The 20,625-nt window shown below is 44.1% G+C and overlaps 1 protein-coding gene across 2 annotated transcripts in view; it reads left to right on the top strand.

The window, feature by feature from the left end:
* Positions 1–14,628: 14,628 nt before the first annotated feature.
* SMAD4 (SMAD family member 4) overlaps positions 14,629–20,625 on the top strand; it is a 32,014-nt gene continuing 26,017 nt past the window's right edge. Inside the window, exon 1 of one of the 2 annotated variants that reach the window (XM_075932658.2) lies at positions 14,629–14,765. The gene's annotated coding sequence lies outside the window, so the exon portion shown is untranslated. Of the gene's footprint in view, positions 14,932–20,625 lie in introns of both variants that reach the window. The other variant, XM_075932657.2, reaches the window with a different exon arrangement.

The following is a 20,625-nucleotide window of genomic DNA, read 5'->3' as shown; positions in this document are numbered from 1 at the left end:
ATTAAAAATTGACTTCAGTGCAGTCCAAGAACTTATTGAATAGTCTGTGCCCCATTGTGTTATTTTCCCAACATATATCTGGATAGTTGAAGTCCCCCATCACCACCAAATCTTGGGCTTTGGATGATTTTAGTTGTTTAAAAAAAGCCTCTTCCACCTTGGTAGGTGGCCTGTAGTAGACTCCTAGCATGACATCACCCTTGTTTTTTACCCCTTTTAACCTAACTCAGAGACTCTCAACATTTCCATCTCCTATGTCCATCTCCACCTCTGTCCAAGTGTGTACATTTTTAATATATAAAGCAACACCTCCTCCCTTTTTTCCCTGTCTATCCTTTCTGAGCAAGCTGTACCCTTCCATACCAACATTCCAATCATGTGTATTATCCCACCAAGTTTCTGTGATGCCAACAATGTCATAGTTGTATTTATTTATTAGCACTTCCAGTTCTTCCTGCTTATTACCCATACTTCTCGCATTTGTATATAGGCATCTAAAATACTGATTTGATCTTGCCTCCCAGTTTTGCCCTGACCCTACTTTCTCTCTGCCATTATAGCCCACGCTTCCTCCCATTTCGAACCCATCTCCCAGGTCTCCATGTTCTCCACTTACCTGTGGGCTTTGCTCACCTGTCCCTGTTGAACCTAGGTTAAAGCCCTCCTCACTAGGTTAGCCAGTCTGTGTCCATGGTAGCAGGTTAAAAAAGGTATTTGTTATAGCTTTTTTTTCCTCCCAATAAAGCCTTTATGTGGTTCCAAGTTAGCCTAAGTTTACAAAAAATAGTAAAATAGTACCGATAATATGTACTTAATAGGGGTCCGGGAAGGCAATACGGTAGTGGTAGGGGTCTGACTAGATCAGGCATTGTCCTTTGAATGTGTTTTTCCCCTTCATCCTTGCATCCTAGAATGATAGATAAATGGGGTAGGGGTCTGGCCAGACTAGTTATTGTCCTTTCTGAGGTATAAACATGCTCTTTCCTTTTGTTATTGCAACTTGGAAAGATAGAGAAGCATGTAGTTGCACTAAGCAGTGTCATCTTTGTTTTATCTCTTGTTTATTCTCACTTGCTCTGTAAAAACATACTTTCAGGGTCACATCTTTTGTAATCTCTGTAACCTGCTGATTCGGGAAGTATGTAATGTAGAAAAGTGTTGATCTAACTGAAAATCCTGTAAACAGTAAACAGGGTGGGTATAATAACCTGCCTATGAATAGTCATTGTTTAGAAGTTAACATTACTAAATAAGGATTTAGGGGAAGTAGTGATAGACATGTGAATTAACATACTAAAATGGATAAAGGAGTGTAACTGGTACCAAATCATTGCTCACTCGGAACGCTGTGTTGGGAAGTCCAAGGGGAACAAGTATCCGCAATAAAGAGATCCATTTACTCCGTTCACTCCTGAGTCTCCTGTTTCTTCTCTAACAATAAAAATGTCTTGAGAAATTTTTCTGTACAATGCGTGGCATAAACAAAATACATGAGTGTGGTGTGCTAAAAAGTTTGTGGACTTTTTTTTTTTAATCAGCATTTGTGAATAATGCAGCCATCTCATAAAATTCTTTATATCTCACCATCATATATGCTTTCTGTGTGTTTGTGTGTGCCATCAAAACATGACTTGCCAGCTTAGCTCTCACCCGTTTTTTTCCCCCCAGAACAAAGTTCCCCAGCTACAACAAGGGGATAGTGAATGCTAGATAGATAGATAGATCAATTTCTGCTAAAAGTTTATAAGTAGTAAATTATCCTTTTGTGCTGCTTCAAACTTCTTACTCTGGGGCTGTTTTTCTGCTAGATTTGAAAAGAAAATGGGCTTGCTCACTATTGAATTATAGGCTATTTAGAAAGAAAAATATTGTTATTGTTTCATACATTTTTGTGTCTATAACTCATATAGTTTTATTTTACTAATTCATTTTAGCAAACTTATAGGATCTGATCCATCTCTTACTGAAAACAATGTAAGTTGCATTGGGCCCATACTCACTAAAGCAGACTGGGAGCTTTTGAGTGTTTACAAAATATATTAATAAAAAATACCATACTTAAGTCCTTAAATGGAAGAAACTAGAAATCCAATCAAAGTAATTTTATTATTTCAAAATTCTTTTTTACACATAAGATATGAAATTTCTGTCACTAATATTAAAATTTCAAAATACAGATGAAATGTGCAATATCAGAAGAACTTCAGTGTGGCTTTGGAAAAGCCAGATTTCACTCTTCTCCCCAAGTCAGCTCCTTTTTTGCTGATAGGGAAAACAGTCCTGTTAGAGATGTAGTCTTTTATAGGAACCTTAAACACTGAGGTCCCAAATGTTTGTGGTCGTTAAAGATCCTGCAGAACATTCCCCAAAAGTGGGGTGTGGACTCAGTTTCTTTCCCACTGAAATTTCAATTTAGGTAGTTACATTCAGCCTACATATTGTTTTCCATGGAGTTTCAGATGGATACAATATTCACGTTTCCCCCTAAACTGGTGTGTAGTTTGGCCATGCACCGTTCAACAACTGCTGTGCAAAATACCATCTATGCTTTATATAATTACATTTTAAGGTCCTGAAAACAGTCATGTTAGGACAGATTTGTCTCTGTGTGGAGTCCCCTTGCCTACAGTGAGACTTTACATTAAAATGTCTGTTTTTGCAAGATCAGGGCTTATATTTGTAAAGTACTTAAGGATTCCTAAGAGTATAGGTGCTACATAAATGTGTTATTAATATTAACCATAATACAATATTAATTGTCATACTTAAAACATGATTCGGATATAATTGTTTACAAAACAGCAGGCCAGGGAAATAAACATGATGATTGAAACTAAAGGCAGCAACTTCAGGGAGTAGTGGAGAGATAAGTTCAGTTGGAAAATTGAGCTACAGTTATATGGTATATAAATGAATGTATAATATGCTTCCACGTAACCAAATTAGGGTGGTGAAGAACAAATCTCCTGAACGCTTCATCTGCCAAAGAATTTGCAGTCTTTAAGCTATGATGTGCCTGAATATAAGAGAACTGAATGACTTTCCTTGTTGAGTTTATAGATCACCCCTCGCTACTTGCTTGATAAAATGCAGGCTGTAGGGAAGAATTTGATATTAATTATTCCATAATTTATTATTAAAAACCACTATTTTTGCTTAAAATGACTGTGAATTAAAAGCATAATTAAAACATTGTAGCAATTTGATGCACACTCTCCTCGTTACTCCAGATGGAGCCTTGTTAGCCGGAGGGCATGAAAACAAACTAATTGTATTGTAAATGGAAAAATATTTAGAGAATTATAAGTTAGGATTATTTGCCATTTTACTATCAACTGGAATTTGCAAATTTCACAATGCTTGGGGTTTATAACATTAACATTTTAAAGTTTCATCTACCAATTTGAACAAATTTTCTCCTTGGACAAGTAGGCTACAGTTGTCTCTCTCAGTGGAAAATATCAAGGAAAATAGATTGTTTTTATAGAAATAAAATGTTTAACTTACTTATTAAAAAATAACTGTTTTCCATGCTTGAGAAAAGCACTGTTGTATGATCGCAATCTTTTGACAAGGCAGAACATTTTCCTTAGAAATCTGTAATCTGGAAATTTGTTTCAATATAACCAATAAAAACTCATATGCAAATCATTTTATGTTGATTGGTTGGTTGTATTGCATTTCATCATATTATTCAAGCTTGCTCCCTCTGGGTACGTCTACATTTCATTCCTCTTTCGAGAGAGGAATGCAAATGCAGACAAACAAAATTGCAAATGAAGCACGGATTTGAATTTCCCATGTGTCATTTGCATAATTGCGTCTGGGCACTATTTCGAAATACCCTATTTCGAAAAAAGAAACACTGTCTAGATGCGGTTATTTCGAAAGAAAACCCTTCTTTCAAAATTACCCTTACTTCTTATAAAATGAGGCTTAAGGGTAATTTCAAAAGAAAGGTTTTCTTTCAAATTAACCGCATCTACACTGCATTTCTTTTTTCGAAATAGGGTATTTAAAATAGCGCCCAGATGCAATTATGCAAATGAAGCACTTGAAATTCAAATCTGCGCTTCATTTGCAATTTCGCTCAACTGCATTTGCATTCCTCTCTTGAAAGACGAATGCACTGTAGAGAGAACCTCTGTTATTCTACAATAACATCAGTTATTTTGAAATAACACTGCACTGTAGATATGTCCTTTGAAAGTGGCAATGTAGCATGACTGTCATGATTTTAGGTTTTTCCTTTCAGACTAACGTTTCAAAAAGAAGGTAAGAGTAGAGGGTAGTAAAGCCCACTTCATCAGATAAGTTGGAGTGGAAATAACAGAAACCAAGACATATATGTAATAGCAAAAGAAGTGCCTGTCAATTGTAGGGTCCATGTTAATGAGGCTAATTAAGTTTGCTAGATGTGTCCCATTCATAGCTTTTGATGTGAAAATGCAGATGTTAAAGACAGGAAATTGGCTTTGTAATACATGAATCAGCTAATGTCTTTATTCAAGCCCAGGGTAACAGTGTCAAACTTGTATATGAATTCCAGTTCTGCAGTCTCTCTCTCTAACAGGGTAGTGAAATTCCTTTGTAAAAGAATGGCTACTTTTAAATCCATGATTGAATGACCAGGCAGGTTAAAACGTTCCACTATAGGTTTATGTGTGTTACCATTTCTGATGTCTGATTTGTGTCCATTTATCCTTTGTCATAGTGACTGTTTGGATTGGCCAATATACATGGCAGAGGGGCATTGCTGGCACTTCATAGAATCATAGAATACTAGGAGTGGAAGGGACCTCGAGAGGTCATTGAGTCCAGTCTCCTGCCCTCATGGCAGGACCAAATACTGTCTAGACCATCCCTGATAGACATTTATCTAACCTACTCTTAAATATCTCCACAGATAGAGATTCTACAACCTCCCTGGGCAATTTATTCCGGTGTTTGACTACCCTGACAGTTAGGAACTTTTTCCTAATGTCCAACCTAAACCTCCCTTTCTGCAATTTAAGCCCATTGCTTCTTGTTCTATCCTCAGAGGCCAAGATGAACAAGTTTTCTCTCTCCTCCTTATGACACCCCTGAAAACCACTATCATGTCCCCCCTCAATCTTCTCTTTTCTAAACCAAACAAACCGAATTATTTCAGCCTTCCTTCATAGGTCATATTCTCTAGACCTTTAATCATTCTTGTTGCTCTTCTCTGGACCCTCTCCAATTTCTCCATATCTTTCTTGAAATGCGGTGCCCAGAACTAGACACAATACGCCAACTGAGGTCTAACCAGCGCAAAGTAGACCAGAAGAATGACTTCTCATGTCTTGCTCTCAACACACCTGTTAATGCATCCCAGAATCATGTTTTCTTTTTTTGCAACAGCATCACACTGCTGACTCATATTCAGCTTGTGGTCCACTATAACCCCTAGATCCCTTTCTGCTGTACTCCTTTCTAGACAGTCGCTTGCCATTCTGTATGGCTGTGTCTAGACTGGCAAGTTTTTCCGCAAAATCATCTGACTTTGGCCACTTGAATTTCCGCAAGAACACTGACGATCTCATGTAAGAGCATCAGTGTTCCTGCGGAAATACTGTGCTGCTCCTGTTCGGGCAAAAACCCTCTTGCGCAAATCATTTGTGCAAGAGGGCCAGTGTAAACAGCACAGTACTGTTTTCCACAAAAAAGCCCCGATTGCTAAAATGGCGATCAGGGCTTTTTTGTGGAAAACTGAGTCTAGATTGGCCACGGACGCTTTTCCGCAAAAAGTGCTTTTGCGGAAAAGCGTCCTGCCAATCTAGACGCGATTTTTCCGAAAATGCTTTTAACGGAAAACTTTTCCGTTAAAAGCATTTCCGGAAAATCATGCCAGTGTAGACGTAGCCTATGTGTGAAACTGACTGTTTCTTCCTAAGTGGAGCACTTTGCATTTGTCTTTATTACACTTCATCCTGTTTACCTCAGACCACTTCTCCAATTTGTCCAGATCATTTTGAATTATGACCCTATCCTCCAGATTTGTCGCAACCTCTGCCAGCTTGGTATCATCTGCAAACTTAATAAGCGGACTTGATGGCATATATCATGCTAGTGGAAATGCAGGTGGATGATCCCCTAAAGCAGGGGTGGGGAACCTCAAGCCTGGGGGCTGGAAGTGGCCCCTGGCTTGCCTGGATCCAGCCCCTGAGGCTCAGCATTGGAAAGCCCGAGCTGGTGCTCCAGCCACCCATCCGCAGGGCTGGAGCACACCGTCTACTAGCCTGGGCCGCCCCCTAGGCTCTGGTGTGCAAGGGGAATGTGAGGAGTATCTGTCTCCTTCTTAGTCAGGGGCTTCTCACTTTGCTTCTCACTTGTGTGCTGCTCCTGACTGATTTTTCTGTGGGTCAGCAGCCCCTGACAGAAAAAAGGTTCCCTGCCTCAGCCCTAATGGAGTGGCTTGTATGGTTATGTCCTGTGATGGTGTCGCTTGTTTAGAGATGCAGACGGAGTTGGCAACTGGGTTTGTTGCAGGGGTAGGTTCCTGGGTGAGTGTATCTGAGGTGTGATGTGTGGCTGCTGGAAAGGATTTGCTTCAGTTGGACAGCTGCCTGTAGGCGAGGACTGGCCTGTTTCCTAAGGGCTGTGAGAGAATGTTATCCAGGATAGGTTGTGGATTGTCAATGATACGCTGGGGGCTGGAGATGATGACCAGTGGTGTTCTGTCATTTTTCTTGCAGGCCAATCCTTGCCTACAGACAAAACCCCCAATTGTTGTGAAGGACAGGACTTTAACGGGGTTTAAAATAAAGCTAGATAAATTAATGGAGGATAGATTTATCAATGGCTATTAGCCAGGATGGGCAGGGATGGTATCCCTAGTCTCTGTTTGTTAGGGAGTGGGAATGATTATGCCAGAGGTTGATTATGTTTTGTTCATTCCCTCTGGGCTATCTGGCATTGGCCACTGTCAGAAGACAAGATACTGGATTAGGTGGACCTTTCATCTGACCCAGTATGGCTGTTCTTATATTCCTGTGTTCTTAGGATGTGACTTGCATGCTGGAAGGCTGTTTGTGAGTGTCCCAGGTGGGAGCTGCTTTGACCAAAGCATTGTAAAGCAATCCAGATTGCCCCAGATGGTGATCAAAAGGTTTGGGGGACCTATCAGAACCCTACTATATATGAAGACAAAGAACGGAGAGCCAGGTTGTTGCAGGAGAGGCAAAAGGATTGAGAGATGCATTGGAAAAGTACTAAAACATAACAGGATTCTCAAGCAACAAATGTGGCTGACTGACAGGCCCAAAGATCCCAGATCCAGCCGTCTTTCCAGTCCTTGGAGAACTCCATAGCCACTGTTCCCCATATACCATGTGGCACTTTCATCACCCCTAGTCCTCCTTCTTAGGGTATAAGAAAAAGAACTATAGCTATAGAGATACTGACCTGTGAAAACTATTATCATTCACATACTTGAACAGAAATATTTACTGTTTACCTCTATTTACACTTGGGATTGTAAACTATGATTCAGCCTGTTAACAGTATTGGTATGAGATATTTTAAACTTGTATCTGTTTGTTTGTTTGCACTTTATACAAAATATCACTCACTGCAATTACAATAAAGCTCTCTGTTTTGGAAATTCAGAGGATGTTTATTAGTTCATCTAAAGAATTACAGAATTCATAGCAGCAGGCAAAGACCCAGCAGGCAAAGACACAAACCCTGTATAATCTAAAGTACACATGGCAAACACTATTTAATGAAAGTGACAAAAAACTCTGTTGACTGTTAAAATTCTCTTTTAAAGCTTTTCCCAGAAGTGCAGTTCCTTGGCTGGCTCGTCTAATAGCACTTATGTCTGGTTGTTCATATTGAGAGCCATTTCACTTTGCCCCGCCCCCAACACACACCCTCTGGTGGCAGCTTTCCCCCCTTTGCCTCAAAGATATTCTATACAACACAACATACAACTATAGCTATTGGGATGTTTTTTTCTTGCTGTGATGCAGTCTAGTGACTAAACAATGCTAGTGTTCCTTCAATGTACCAAAAGCACGTTCAGTGGTCATTCTGCACCTCTTGAGCTGGTAGTTGAATCTATCCTTGGTGTTGTTGAAGTGGCCAGTGTATAGCTTCATGACATGGGTAGCAAGAGTTAGGCTGTGTCCCTCAGAATCACTACAGGCAGTCCCCGACTTACGCGGATCTGACTTACGTCGGATCCGCACTTACGAACGGGGCTTTCTCGCCCCGGAGGTCGAGGTGGCGGATTGCTACCTGCGAGCTCCGGGGCGAGAAAGCCCCATTCGTAAGCTGCTCCGGTGCCCCTGGTCTGCTGGAGACCGTCTCCAGCAGACCAGGGGCACCGGGCGGGTTACCGCGCTTCTGAGGCTTTGCCAGAGCAAAGCCTCAGAAGCGCCGGAAGCCACCGCTGCTGCAGCTTCAGTCCCGGTGCCTGTGGTCTGCTGGGGACGGTCCCCAGCAGACCACAGGCACCGGGACTGAAGCTGCAGTTGCGGCAGTTCCCCGCGCTTCTGAGGCTTTGCTCCGGGACCAGGGACACGGGGAGCAGAGCCGCAGCGGCAGCGGGGTGTCGTGCCTCTGAGGCTTTGCTCTGGCAAAGTCTCAGAGGCGCGGGAACCTGCCGCGGCTGTGGCTTCAGTCCCGGTGCCTGTGGACTGCTGGGGTCCTGATTCAGCCACTGCTGGTCAGTTTCAGCAGTGGCTGAATCAGGACGCCTGGGGCAGAGCAGCTGGGGTGCTGCTGGGTTGGTCCAGTAGCGCCGAGGAGCGGTGCTACTGGAGCAACCCAGGAGCACCCCAGCTGCTCTGCCCCAGGCGTCCCCAAGTCAGCCGCTGCTGAAACTGATCAGTTTCAGCAGCAGCTGACTTGGGGAAGCTTGGGGTTCTTAAGTTGAATCTGTATGTAAGTCAGAACTGGCGGTCAGTTTCAGCAGCGGCTGAATCTGGACGCCAGTTCCGACTTACATACAGATTCAACTTAAGAACAAACCTACAGTCCCTATCTTCTACGTAACCCGGGGACTGCCTGTATTGCCATTTCAGCACTGCCATTGGTAATCCACCACTCAGGAAATAATGTCCCTATTTTCAGCTCTTTGAAATGTGTTCTGTTTTTAGATGTAAGCATCACACCCTTTCCTTGGCAAACCCACCTTGATATGAGTGAAGTGTCCCCAGTGATATACTAGCACTTGCTAGAAAAGTAGCTATTTTTGTTGATAGAAGGTCTTTTTGTGTGGGGAAGGTAGGCTAGTGCTGAAATAGGGATATGCTCAGATGCCCTCCTTGTGGATTTTCCTCATTGTGGATTTCCCACCCTTGAGTTTAAAGCCAAAAGAGACCCATCAAATCATCTAGTCTGACCAATGTGCTGTATGTAAGAGGCCATCAACAGCCCACAACACATGCAAATTAAACCCACTGACTGGTAGCAAGACAATGTTGCATGTTTCCAGAACATGATCACCTCTCATTTCGCAACTGTCAGTGTGGCGCTCACTTTGGTGTCCCTGCTTCAAAGGGCTGGGGTGAACTCAGCACACAGAGCCAGGGCTGTGGACCATTGCCTCTGAAATTTGTCAAGCCACTGCTCATCATCCCAAACCTGCAGTATGATGCAATCTTACCAATTAGAGCTTGTTTTTCAGGCCTAGAAGCAGCACCACCAGATGTGGAGCTGTTCTGTGAATGCCAACATCAACAAAGCCTTTTGTTTCCCCACTGTGTCCGTCAGCATCCAGTTATGGTATGCAAATATCTCCACAACTTCCTCATTGCAGTTCTGCTTGCTCCCTCAAGCTCTGTGAATTGTATGTCCTGTATAAGCAATGCACATGAGAATTGTATTGAACTCTTCAGGGTCCATGCTTCTATCAGAGACTAAAAAGTGCCCAGTGGGAGTTTTGATCCATCCGTTGTCATCCATTCCTAGTAGTGACAAACGGAGATAGGGACATCATCTTTGGCTAAAAGCCATGAATAGACCTATATGCCATGAATTTATCTAGCTCTTTTTAAAATCCTGCTAAAGCCTTAGCCTTCACAACATCCTCTGGCAGGGAGTTCCACAGGTTGACTGTGCTTTATATGAAAAATTATTCCCTTTTGTTTGTTTTAAACCTGCTGCCTATTAATTTCATCTGGTGGCCCTTAGTTCTTGTGTTACGGGAAAGAATAAATTGCTTTTCCTTATTTACTTTCTCCACACTAATCATGAATTTATAATCCCCTTATCAGTTCCCCCCCCCTTAGTTGCCTCTTTTCCAAGCTGAAAAGCTCCAATTCCATTAATCTCGTCTCATCAGGCAGCTGTTCCATATCCCTAATCATTTTTGTTGCCCTTTTCTGAACCTTTTCCAATTCCAATATATCTTTTAAATAATTAAAAAAATATGTAAAATTATGGGTTGTGGAAAGTATTATGGGCTAGATAAAGTGGCATGGTGGTAACTTGACCCGTAAAAGCCTATCCCACTGATGTGAGGTTGAGGGTCTTCTTCCAAGCCAGAGGGGTGGGGCTGCGCTCTGCACTGGAGTGGGTGGAGTCAGGCCAAGCCCAGCCCTTGTGCTGGAAGTTAAGAGTGGGACACAACATATAAAAGAAAGGGCTGCAGCTCAGTTAGGGGATGCCTAGACTACAAGCCTCTTTCGAAAGAGAGTGTCTAGACTACAGCCAGTACTTTCGAAAAAGCGAGCCGCTTTTTCAAAAGAGAGCACCCAGGCAGTCTGGATGCTCTCTTTAGAAAAAGCACAGTTCGCATTCAATAACGCCTTTTTTTGAAAAAGCGCTTTTGAAAAAAGGCATTATTCCTCGTAAAATGAGATCTTCCGCGATCAAAAAAACTGCCATGTTCTTTCGATTTACTTTCGAAAGAACGCGGTGGCAGTCTAGATGCAGGAGAAGTTTTTTCAAAAAATTGCCACTTTTTTTGAAAAAACCCTGTAGTCTAGACACACCCTTGGAGAGGAACGACATATCTCTTGTTTGTTGCAGGCCTGTGGCTGTGGCCTGCCCCCAGGAGATTGAGCCTGGAGAGGAGTGACTGGGTTTGCTAGTGGCCAGATAGCTTGAGGAAATGGAGGACTTCTGGATGCTGAAGCCCCTGACTGGATTGTGGTAGGAAGTATCCCAGGGAAACAAGGCTACCATCTGGTTTGGCTATCATTGCTTGAGTTGGCATTTCAGTGGGGTCCCTGCTGAGCCACTGGTGAAGCCCTCTGCCACTGTCAGGGTCCTGAATTCCTGCTCCCCACTAAGTCCCCTGTTCCCTGCTGCCAACTCTACTCCTAGAGTTGCAGCCTCCCCATCTTAGGTTGAATGATCTGTTTGCAGCTCTATCCTGCCTGCAGGTTAGAGCCCCGCAAGACTGCTTAGCGTTCTGACCTGTCTGAGGACCAGAGCCCTCATACCTTATAGCCCCTGGTTTGATAATTTCCCCTGCAAGTGGGCTGACCTCTCAGAACATGTCTAGACTGCCTGTGGCTTTTGAAAGAAGATATGCAAATTTTTGGAAGAGTTAAAAAAAAAAAAAGCAGTCTAGACGTGGTTCTTTAGGGAAAAAAAAACCCTTTTTTCGAAAGAACCCTTCTTCCTAAAAAAATAAGGTGTACAGGGTTCTTTTGAAAAAAGGTTTTTTTTTTAGAAAGAACCGCATCTAGACTTTTTTTTTTTTAATTTCCAAAAACGGGATCGGAAGAAGATATGCAAATTCGCAACAAATTTGCATATCTTCTTTCAAAAGCCGCAGGCAGTCTAGATGTACCATCAGTGTGGTGAAGTGACCACCCTCCGAGCCAGAGAGAAGACCACTAAGCACTGTGAAATGTCCCAAAAGGAACAGTCCAGGAGGACAGCATGGAGCACTGTGATACCTACTTGGGGTGCATCACACTATTGTATATTGATGCAAGTGTAATGCAGACAGACCCTGGTTGCCTGTGGATAGAATTGCACCTAGGACCTCTAGAACTTAGCCTCTACTGCATGAGCTAAAAAGCCACCTAGCTATTAGCAAAGGGTGTACAGTGCACTCTTTATTCTCTCTGTAAGTGGTTTGGTGCCACAACATGCGACAGTACACCACACCAAGCAAGAGATGTGGGTTATACAAGCACTCATAGTAAGTGTCAACACAAGCAGCCAAGTGTGAGTGCACCCAAGCAATATAGAAACTTTGGTAGTTCTATACTAACATAACTTGTGTCAAATCAACTTTATAGCGTGGATATGGTCTAAGTGTTACAGGATCAAGCAGTCAAGATGAGAATGTTTTTGTTAAAAGAAATAAAACATGTCTAGTTTAAAAAGCTTTGTGTGGGAAAGAAAGAAAGAAAGAAGTTTGCTCCATTTAATAGTGGTTAACACTATTGTCTTCAAGCCTTAGCATAATTTTGAAAAAAATTATCTGTTTCAAAAACTCAGTTCTGGATGTTATTCCTTGCATTGTGCATTTTTATGTTCTTTTATTATGCTCATCACCATAGCAACTGGGCACCCTGCATTTTAAAATCAAGTTAGGAAGCCAGCCTTAGCTAGCACAGAGAGGATATGGGGAAGTGCTGCTCGGTGTTCTCTACCAAAAGGCTCTTCCTGTCCCACACAAGAGGACAGGAGAGGACTGAGGATGTGCTCTAGCGCTCACTTTGCTGCTTCTTTGAGCTGAAGTAATGTACAGCAAAGCAATTAATAACTGATACTCAGCTCCAACATATCTCTGTCTCCCACGGAAATCATAGGAGGCACAACAGGGGTGACAAACTGAAATCCAGAACATTCCTGGGAAAAAGATCTGAGAGAAAAAGAAAACTATCACTGCAATGACCCTCATTCACTCCTTCCCTGTCCCAGAGACAAATAAACAGCTCCGTATGGGTTTTAGAGGCTGCTGGTGGATCTAATAAAATCAATACAATCACCTCATTCTCTCCTTTGAGCAATAAATCACAGGTATTTCTGTGTCTTAAATCTAAGTGGAAGGGGGGTGGCAAACTCATCAGTTGTGGGTGTAAAGATAAAGTTTAAATGACAGGGCCCTTCACAACCCTTTCTTCAAGGCTTGCTTTGTTTTCAAAAAAGAAATTCAAAACCAGAACAAATCAACTCCAGGTACTGGAATATAACCACACATAGCACTTTCCAGCTAGGAAGGAAAAGGATACACACCCTTTCCTTATGGTAGTTCCAGCATCCACCAGCTGGGAAGGGAGAGGACACACTCCCACATCTTTCCTCTGTAGTAATCCTTCCAAACTGTTATGGTAAGACCTCTACTAGGATTTCCCTAGGTCTGTATCTCTCTTGTCTGCAGCCCATCTAAATTGCAGGAAGTCTTAAGGATTCCCACTGGCCACATGCTTGTGTCTAATCATGTAACCTGCAAGTATAACCCCGTGGTATAAAGGTGTGTCCCAAGGCCTGTAACAAGCATATTGGGACATGTGCATGTGCTGCAAGAGCTAGTGCCCTGATATAAGAGGACTGAGGAAATACAGATGATACAGGCCCTGTTCTAGCCCTGCCTCAGAAAATGAGAGGTTCAAACATGGAATAACTGGAAGGGCTGTCAATGACACATGATGGCTCTTTGTGGTCTCACTCATACTTCCCAAGCCTCAGGTTTTTGGCAGTGTCAGGCTTTTGGGAGACATCTCAGACTCAGGAGTGACTCCAAAACATCTGGGCTTTTGACTGTGCAACTGCAAAAAGACAGTGAGAAGTTTAGAGCTAAACCCAAGAGAGCTGTATCCTGTTTGAGCAGACTACCCTGAAGGCTGTTCTTCGCAATATGTCTTTCAATTAGCCAAGCTACACTATTTACTTTGACTTAAAAAAACCCCATGAATTTGATGTAGACTTTTTTGGGTCAAATGGCAAACACAACATGAGGTGGTGGATGAGCAGGGGGAGTGGATGAGAAAGGGGTTGAAGAATTGCATTCATGCTTTTGAATTTCTAGCTGAAGGCGGATGGATGAATCTAGTCTCGCTGCTGCCCTAACTTATTGTGCCCTGTGGTGAATCCTGGCATTAATGAGCCCTAACAACAACCCACTACCATGTGCAGCGCTGAACACCAGAGGAGGTGCCTGGACCAGTTTGCAAGGTGTCTAGCCACCACCTATGGGTCAGTCTGTCTCCCCTCCTGCCATCTCAGGCAAACAGCGTCCTCTCTGCCTATGGCTGTGAAACAGACACCCTGATTTTCCCTTAATAGTATTTACCTTAGTGATCCCCCAGAAACTGAACCAAAGCCCCCCTCCCCCCAGACATGCCCCATAGAGCAGCTAACCAATACCCACCAAGCAGCAGGAGCGCGCCCCTGTAACTGTTCAGAGTCCTGGAGTCCAAAATCCCGGGCCCCTGAGATGGGGAAAAGCCAAACGAGAGTGGGAAGGAAACTCACTTTTCCCCCTTAGGGCGGGGACAGCAACCACAATATTAAATATGAGCCCCAACCCACACAAAAGCAGCCGCCCGCCCGCCCGCATGCAAACGTTACCCGGCGCTTTGCGACCTTAGAGACGCTGCTCACCTCTACACGCCTGCGCAAAACCACCACTTCTCCGTAACGATGGTAGAAGCAGGAGGGAGGGGGACCCCTCGCCCAAGGTGGGGGGGGGGTGCGCGCGCCCGGATGTTGCGCATGCGCGGAGGCGGCTGGACGTGTCGGTGGTGGAGCGGCAGAAGCTGCAACAACAACACGGCGGAGGCGGCGGTAACGGGGCGGCTGGATCCTTCCCTCCCCCGCTCCGGAGGCCCGTGAGTGCCTCCTCCCCCCCAGCCGGGGCCGCCCTGAGGGGGCCGGCCGCAGCCCGAGGGCCTGGCCCCTTGCTGAGGAGGAGGCGGCGCCCCGGGGCCGCCGCACCGGGGCGGGGGGAGCAGGGGCTCGGGCCCGCCGCGGCCCAGCCGAGCCCGGAGAGCCCAGGTAACGCCCGCCCCCGGCGGCGTCCAATCAGACCCCGCCTGCCCCTGAAAGTGCGCCCCGCCCCCTCCCTCTCAGGATCCCCCCCCCCCAGGGCTGCGCTGGGGGCCGCGGGCGAGGTCTCTGCTCCCCAGGTCCCCCTCCGGCGGCGGCTCAGCGCTCGCGGTGGGAGGAGCGCCCACGGGCCGCCCTGCTACAAGTTCCCAGGAGTGCGGCGAGGGGGGACCCCTGCCCCTCTGCGGAGGCCTCTGGTGCGAGTCCCACTGCAAATGAGGTGTTAGGAGAGTATCCTTCCTCCCTGCTTGCTCCCCTGCCCCTCTTCTTCCCTTCCTCCACTTGACAAGCTCGCCCCGTTTTCTTGCCCCGCTTATTCGGCTCCCCGTAGTGTAGGAAGTTGCCCGCCTTGTATTCCGTTCTCTAGCTCCCTTGCTCTTCTCTCTCTCCCCGCTCCTCCAGCCCCATGGTGTAGAAAATTGTTCCTCCGGACTCTCCTGTTGATCATATTCCCACTCAAGCTGTTCTACCATCTTCATTATTAAAGTGCCTTTCTTGCCACTCTTGCTTCAGTACTGTGGCCCGCAGCCCTAGTTACACTTTACTTCTAAAACGTATCGTGTGTTTTTGTTGGTTGGGGTTTTTTCATATTTGGTTTCTGTCCTGCAATTCAACACACTTTGTTTTCTTTTAAATCTCATTATTTTTAGTTTATTTTAAGGTGCCCAGAGGCCTTTATGCTTTCAAGATATTATCTCAAGACAGTTCTTTTTATTTTAATTTTTGTTTTGTTTTATTTCTTTGCAATCTCCACTCCTTTTTCTTTTTTATTGTGCGTTATGTGCTGCATGGCAAATCTTATAGGAGTTCTTGCTGAGGATTGATGATGTGAAATTCTCTTTAATTTTGGGGAATTAGCTAAATCCAGGGGTTGAGGAGATAACAGTACAAACAGATCATTGCAACTCGTGCATTAGCGCATACTAGGACTTTTGTGTGTGTTTTAACATCATATCCCAATCCTTGGTCAATGTTTGTGTGTGTGTGTGTGTGTGTGTGTGTGTGTGTGGGGAGGGCGCTCTGTAAACTAGGTAAAAGTTGTTTTCAACCTCTGTGATTGTTCCATTTATAATCTTAGCTGTGAATTAATTTAAACTTAGAATTAATACATATTATATGACAGCCTTCTGGATAAAAAGTTTTATGTAATTGGCAATCAAAATACTTTTGTTTTGGCTAGATGATTATTGGAACACCCCCCCCCCCCCCTTCCATTTGACAGTCGTGAACCTATTTTGACTTGATTTCCTTGTTTTATAGGCATATATATGCTTTTAATAATATTAAAACCGTGTTCATACACAGAGTAAAGATCTGAAGAAATCAGTCCCTGAAATTGATCAACATCTAGAATTAGTTTTATAAATAGATGGATTTAATCGAATTTACAGAAGAAAAAATGCAATAGATATTCAGATGTTGAGAAATATCTGCATACTCTGGTGCAGAGCAAAGGACCTGCATGCAAAGAATTTCAAAAGTACTGCACGTATTCTGAAAAATTCTTTTGGGGCTGGAATTTTCCATGCTTGGTCTTACCACAGAGGTGGAGATTTAAAGAAGGAAAAAAGTGCTTGAGCAAACAAAATACTATCCCTGTGCAAATTTCAGTACAGAATGCACATTACGTAAATACCCATTGCTGTGTTACCTACGCATTAAGAAAAAATATAAAATGACACTACATTTGTTCATAAAAGATTCTACTCTTCCTTCTGTTATTTGGTCTCTGGGTAAGACAGAGATAAGGAGATAGCAATGTGTTGGAGTTGGTTATGTCCTCAGCTGCAGCCCTAAATGTATATATATCAAGGAAGACTTGAACCTCATGCTGCAAGGCAACTTACAGGTCATCCCATTTTAACATTGGTACCTGAGCCAATTGTGTTGGGGCTGTAAGAGGCATTTGGATGAGATACTGGCCACATCATTCTCTTGTGTACTGTTGACTATGGAACTGACCAGCCTTAGCCAGTCACCCCAATGAGCCATAGGCTTGTGGAAACTTTTATTTGACTGTCAGTGTTAGCATCTATGGGAATACAGATATCTCAATGAGTCAGGCTGTTGTATGTAGTACACATTGGAATTTGTCCTTTACAAGTTTGAAGAATAATGGCTGGCTGGAGGGGAAATTGAATTACAAAAACTTACAGTACAAAAACTTTCTACTGTGAAAATGGCAATGTAAATATGGTCCTCATTCATCAAATCTTCTCCATATATGTATTTGATTCATAGCTGCTACCTTTGGTAACTGAGTGAAGTGTGGAGTGTGTGTGTGTGCGGGGGGGGGTTTGCTATTTCTGCTACCATACCTAAGCTACATACTTGCATATCATTAGTAGAAAGGCTTACTGTGTTTCAGCTATAGGGCCAATCTGTTAAGCTTGTAAAAATGCCATTGAAAGCAATAGTTGCACACAGGTGGAGGCTGAGGAAAAACAAATGGAAAAACTGTCTGAAGACAGTTAAGACTTCAGATTTGGTTGTTCCACAAGAAAAAGGTTTTCTGAATTTTTGAATTGTTGTCATCTCTTAATTAAATTAAGAAGAAATGTTGTTGTTACAGTACTAAAATTTGTCTCAAGGCATTTCTCTGAATTCCTGTTCTGTTTTGTACAATTGTGCCAAAAATTTTTTTTATTTTCTTGTTACCTTTGCTTTTATATAAATGAATATGCCATTTCCACTAGCTCCGTAAGTGTGACATTCAGAACTGATGTTTAACTTAATTCAAATTTAAAGAAAGATTCTAATACCTAAAAGGTATTATCCATAATATTCATCTGCTGCTTGACATATATATCGTTTTAAGTCTAGTCCCACAGTAGTGCTGCTGCATTTGACTGCTGATTAAGTATCTACAAATCTGTTTTTGGTGCTGCTGTTCCTCTTTCGGGCAAGTAGAGTTTGATGAGGCTGGAAAAGCATCCACTATTGGTGCATTCTGGCATATCTGCATCAAGACGTAAAGGATATGTTGCATATAGGGCTGTAAACGAATAGTCAACTAGACAATTAACCAATAAGCATAGGCTTATCGATTAATCATTTAGACTGCTCACATTTCCCTCCCTTCCCCCCCCCCCTTGCTGCCTCTGAGCAGGTGCTGGGAGGAGCTGCTTAAAAGGTGATTTCCCCATCCCAGCACCAGCTCTGCACTGCTGACTGCTTCTTCACACCCCCTCCCCTCCCATGCAAGGGTGGACGGGGGCAAGGGAGGCTGCCACAAAGCAGCCCCTGTCTGTGGGGAGTCCGAGCTCCCTGCAGGCAGAGGCTGCTTTGCGGTAGCAGCCTCTGTCTACAGGGGGTCGGAGCTCCTCATGGACAGAGGCAGCTTCGCGGTAACAGCTTCGCGGTAACATCCATGGGATGTCCGAGCTTCCTGAGGAGGAGCCTCTGTCTGTGGGGAGCTTGGACTCCCCATGGATAGGGGCTATTGCCACGCCACATTGCTGCCTCTGATCTGGAGGCAGCAGTGCGGAGGTAGAAAGGGGGCAGGCAGATCCAGTGCTCGTGGGGAATCGGCTTAAAGTCAGCTCCTCAAGGGGACTGGTTCTCGCTCTTCCGCACTGCCACCATTGCTGCCTCTGATCCAGAGACAGAAAGGAGCAGGGGAATGTGTGTAGTTGACAAGATGAACCAATAAGCCTAGGCTATTTGTTAATTCTGTAGTTGACTACACTTTGACATCCCTAGTAATTTAGTTTACAGGTCCTTTATAATTCATGGAAAGAATATATGCAAGGAAAGAATATTGATTGTCATTGAGAGAGACCCTTGCTCAAATATGAAAGTACAGGTTGAACCTCCTAAATCCTGGACTCTCTGTTGCTGGATCAGAGAGCCCTGGCACCCAGGAGTGTGGACTGGTTGGGAGCTCCATCCCTTGGGTACCCTGGCTGGAAGGGGAAGCAGCAGGACCAGCGAGCCGTGTCCCTTGGGATCCCTGGACAGGCACAGCAAAAGTGGGACTGCCAACAAGCCCCGTACCTGGGCAGCCCCAGTGGGAGGGGATGTGTGTGTGGCAGAAGTGGGACAGCTGGTGAGAACCGTCCGCGGGGCAGCAGAAGAGGGGCGGCTGCAGACGGCAAGTCTTGTCCATAGGGATCCCCAGCTGGACAGAGGCAGTGGGCTGGAGCCCAAGTCCAGGCCCTGCTGCAGGGTTGGAGCCCAGAGGCAGTGGGGATGAAGTGGAGCCAGCTTCAGGGAGGGGGAGCATCCTGGGAAGCCGGTGGCTGGGGACCTCCCCATATCCAGTAAATTCCCTCTTTTGGAATGAGTCAGGTCCCCATGTTGTCAGTCCAAGGAGGTCCAACCTGTGCATCTCTTCACTTGTAAATGTATAATATTTGATTGAAACATGTCAGAATGGAACCCCAGTTTTGCATTTTTATACAAAGTAATTTTTCAGAGGAGAACCTCTGTTTAAGGTCCCTTATTTAAATGCTCAAACATCAGGGAATAAAACTACAGTTTTCATAGTTGCAGTTTGGCTACATTGCAAGCTCTTTGTTTTTGGTTCTTTTCATTTTGATTGGTTGGCTGGAGGTTTTTATAGGGAGGTGTCAAATGTATTTCATAAAATATATTGTGCACTATAGTTGAACTGAGAACACTAACACTTTCATTTCCTGAGCTAAATACAACAGTATCAGTTATGCCATAAGGGCTTTCTATGATATTCCAATGCATAAATTTCCTTTAGCACCCAGCTTGGGAGGGAAAAGCTGCAGCTGATGGAATCCAATGTCATATTGTACATTTTTAAACTTTTAATCTGTATTAATTTAGAGAAGAATGTTATTTAATCGTTTTCCCTAGTATAACATTTTTTGCACCTATAACGGAGCAGGATGAAAACTAATTTGTAGTGTTGCATGCTTAGCTCTAGAGACCAGACTGTCATTTATGCCAAACCCTTTGTCATTTTGTAGTTTAGAGAGTAGTTGTTTATCAGACCTCATTAGATGGGAATCTTATTTTCAGATAAAAGGCAAGCACTTTGGACCAGATATGTAAGCAACTAGGTACCTAGGCACCTTTGAAAATCCCAGGAGACACCTATCTGTATCAGTAGGTCCATACAACTCTCTCTAGATAGCAAATTTTTTCCTGCGGGATGACAGAATGATGTCAACATGCCTTGCATGGTTAGGTGGTAAGAGTGTAACTGTTGAAATGGTTAACCAGTAAGCATCAGTTTAACTGTTTCCATTATGGTTACATTCTTTGCTGGTGCAGGTTGCCTCCCAACTGCTGCCCTGCTCCCAACTGCCACCCCATGCTGCAGGCTCTGCAGTATAAGGCTTATGCTGCAGAACACGCAACACAGCCAGCTTCACGGGAGTGGGGCTGGCAGCTGGGAGCTAGTGTGTGCTGAGAACTAGCTTGTAGTACAAGTTGGCTTCTGGCTGCCAGCCCTGATTCCAGGGAGCCAGCTGCTGCCCTGTATTACAGGCTGACACAGAGCCTGCATTGGGGAATGACAGTCAATTCCCTGTGAGTAAGTCGAGAGGCACAGCCTGGGAGCTAGCTTTTCCCTGTGCTGTGGACTCTGCAGTATAAGACTTACACTGCAGAGCTTGCAACGCAGCCGGCTCCCTAGGAGCAGGGCTGGCAGCTGGAGCTGTTGTGCAC

The sequence above is a fragment of the Pelodiscus sinensis genome, chromosome 6, assembly GCF_052426305.1.
Source record: "Pelodiscus sinensis isolate ZL-2025 chromosome 6, ASM5242630v1, whole genome shotgun sequence".
Taxonomy (NCBI): domain Eukaryota; kingdom Metazoa; phylum Chordata; order Testudines; family Trionychidae; genus Pelodiscus; species Pelodiscus sinensis.
The sequence above is the reverse complement of the archived record's forward strand: the minus strand, read 5'-3'. Positions and strand labels throughout refer to the sequence as shown.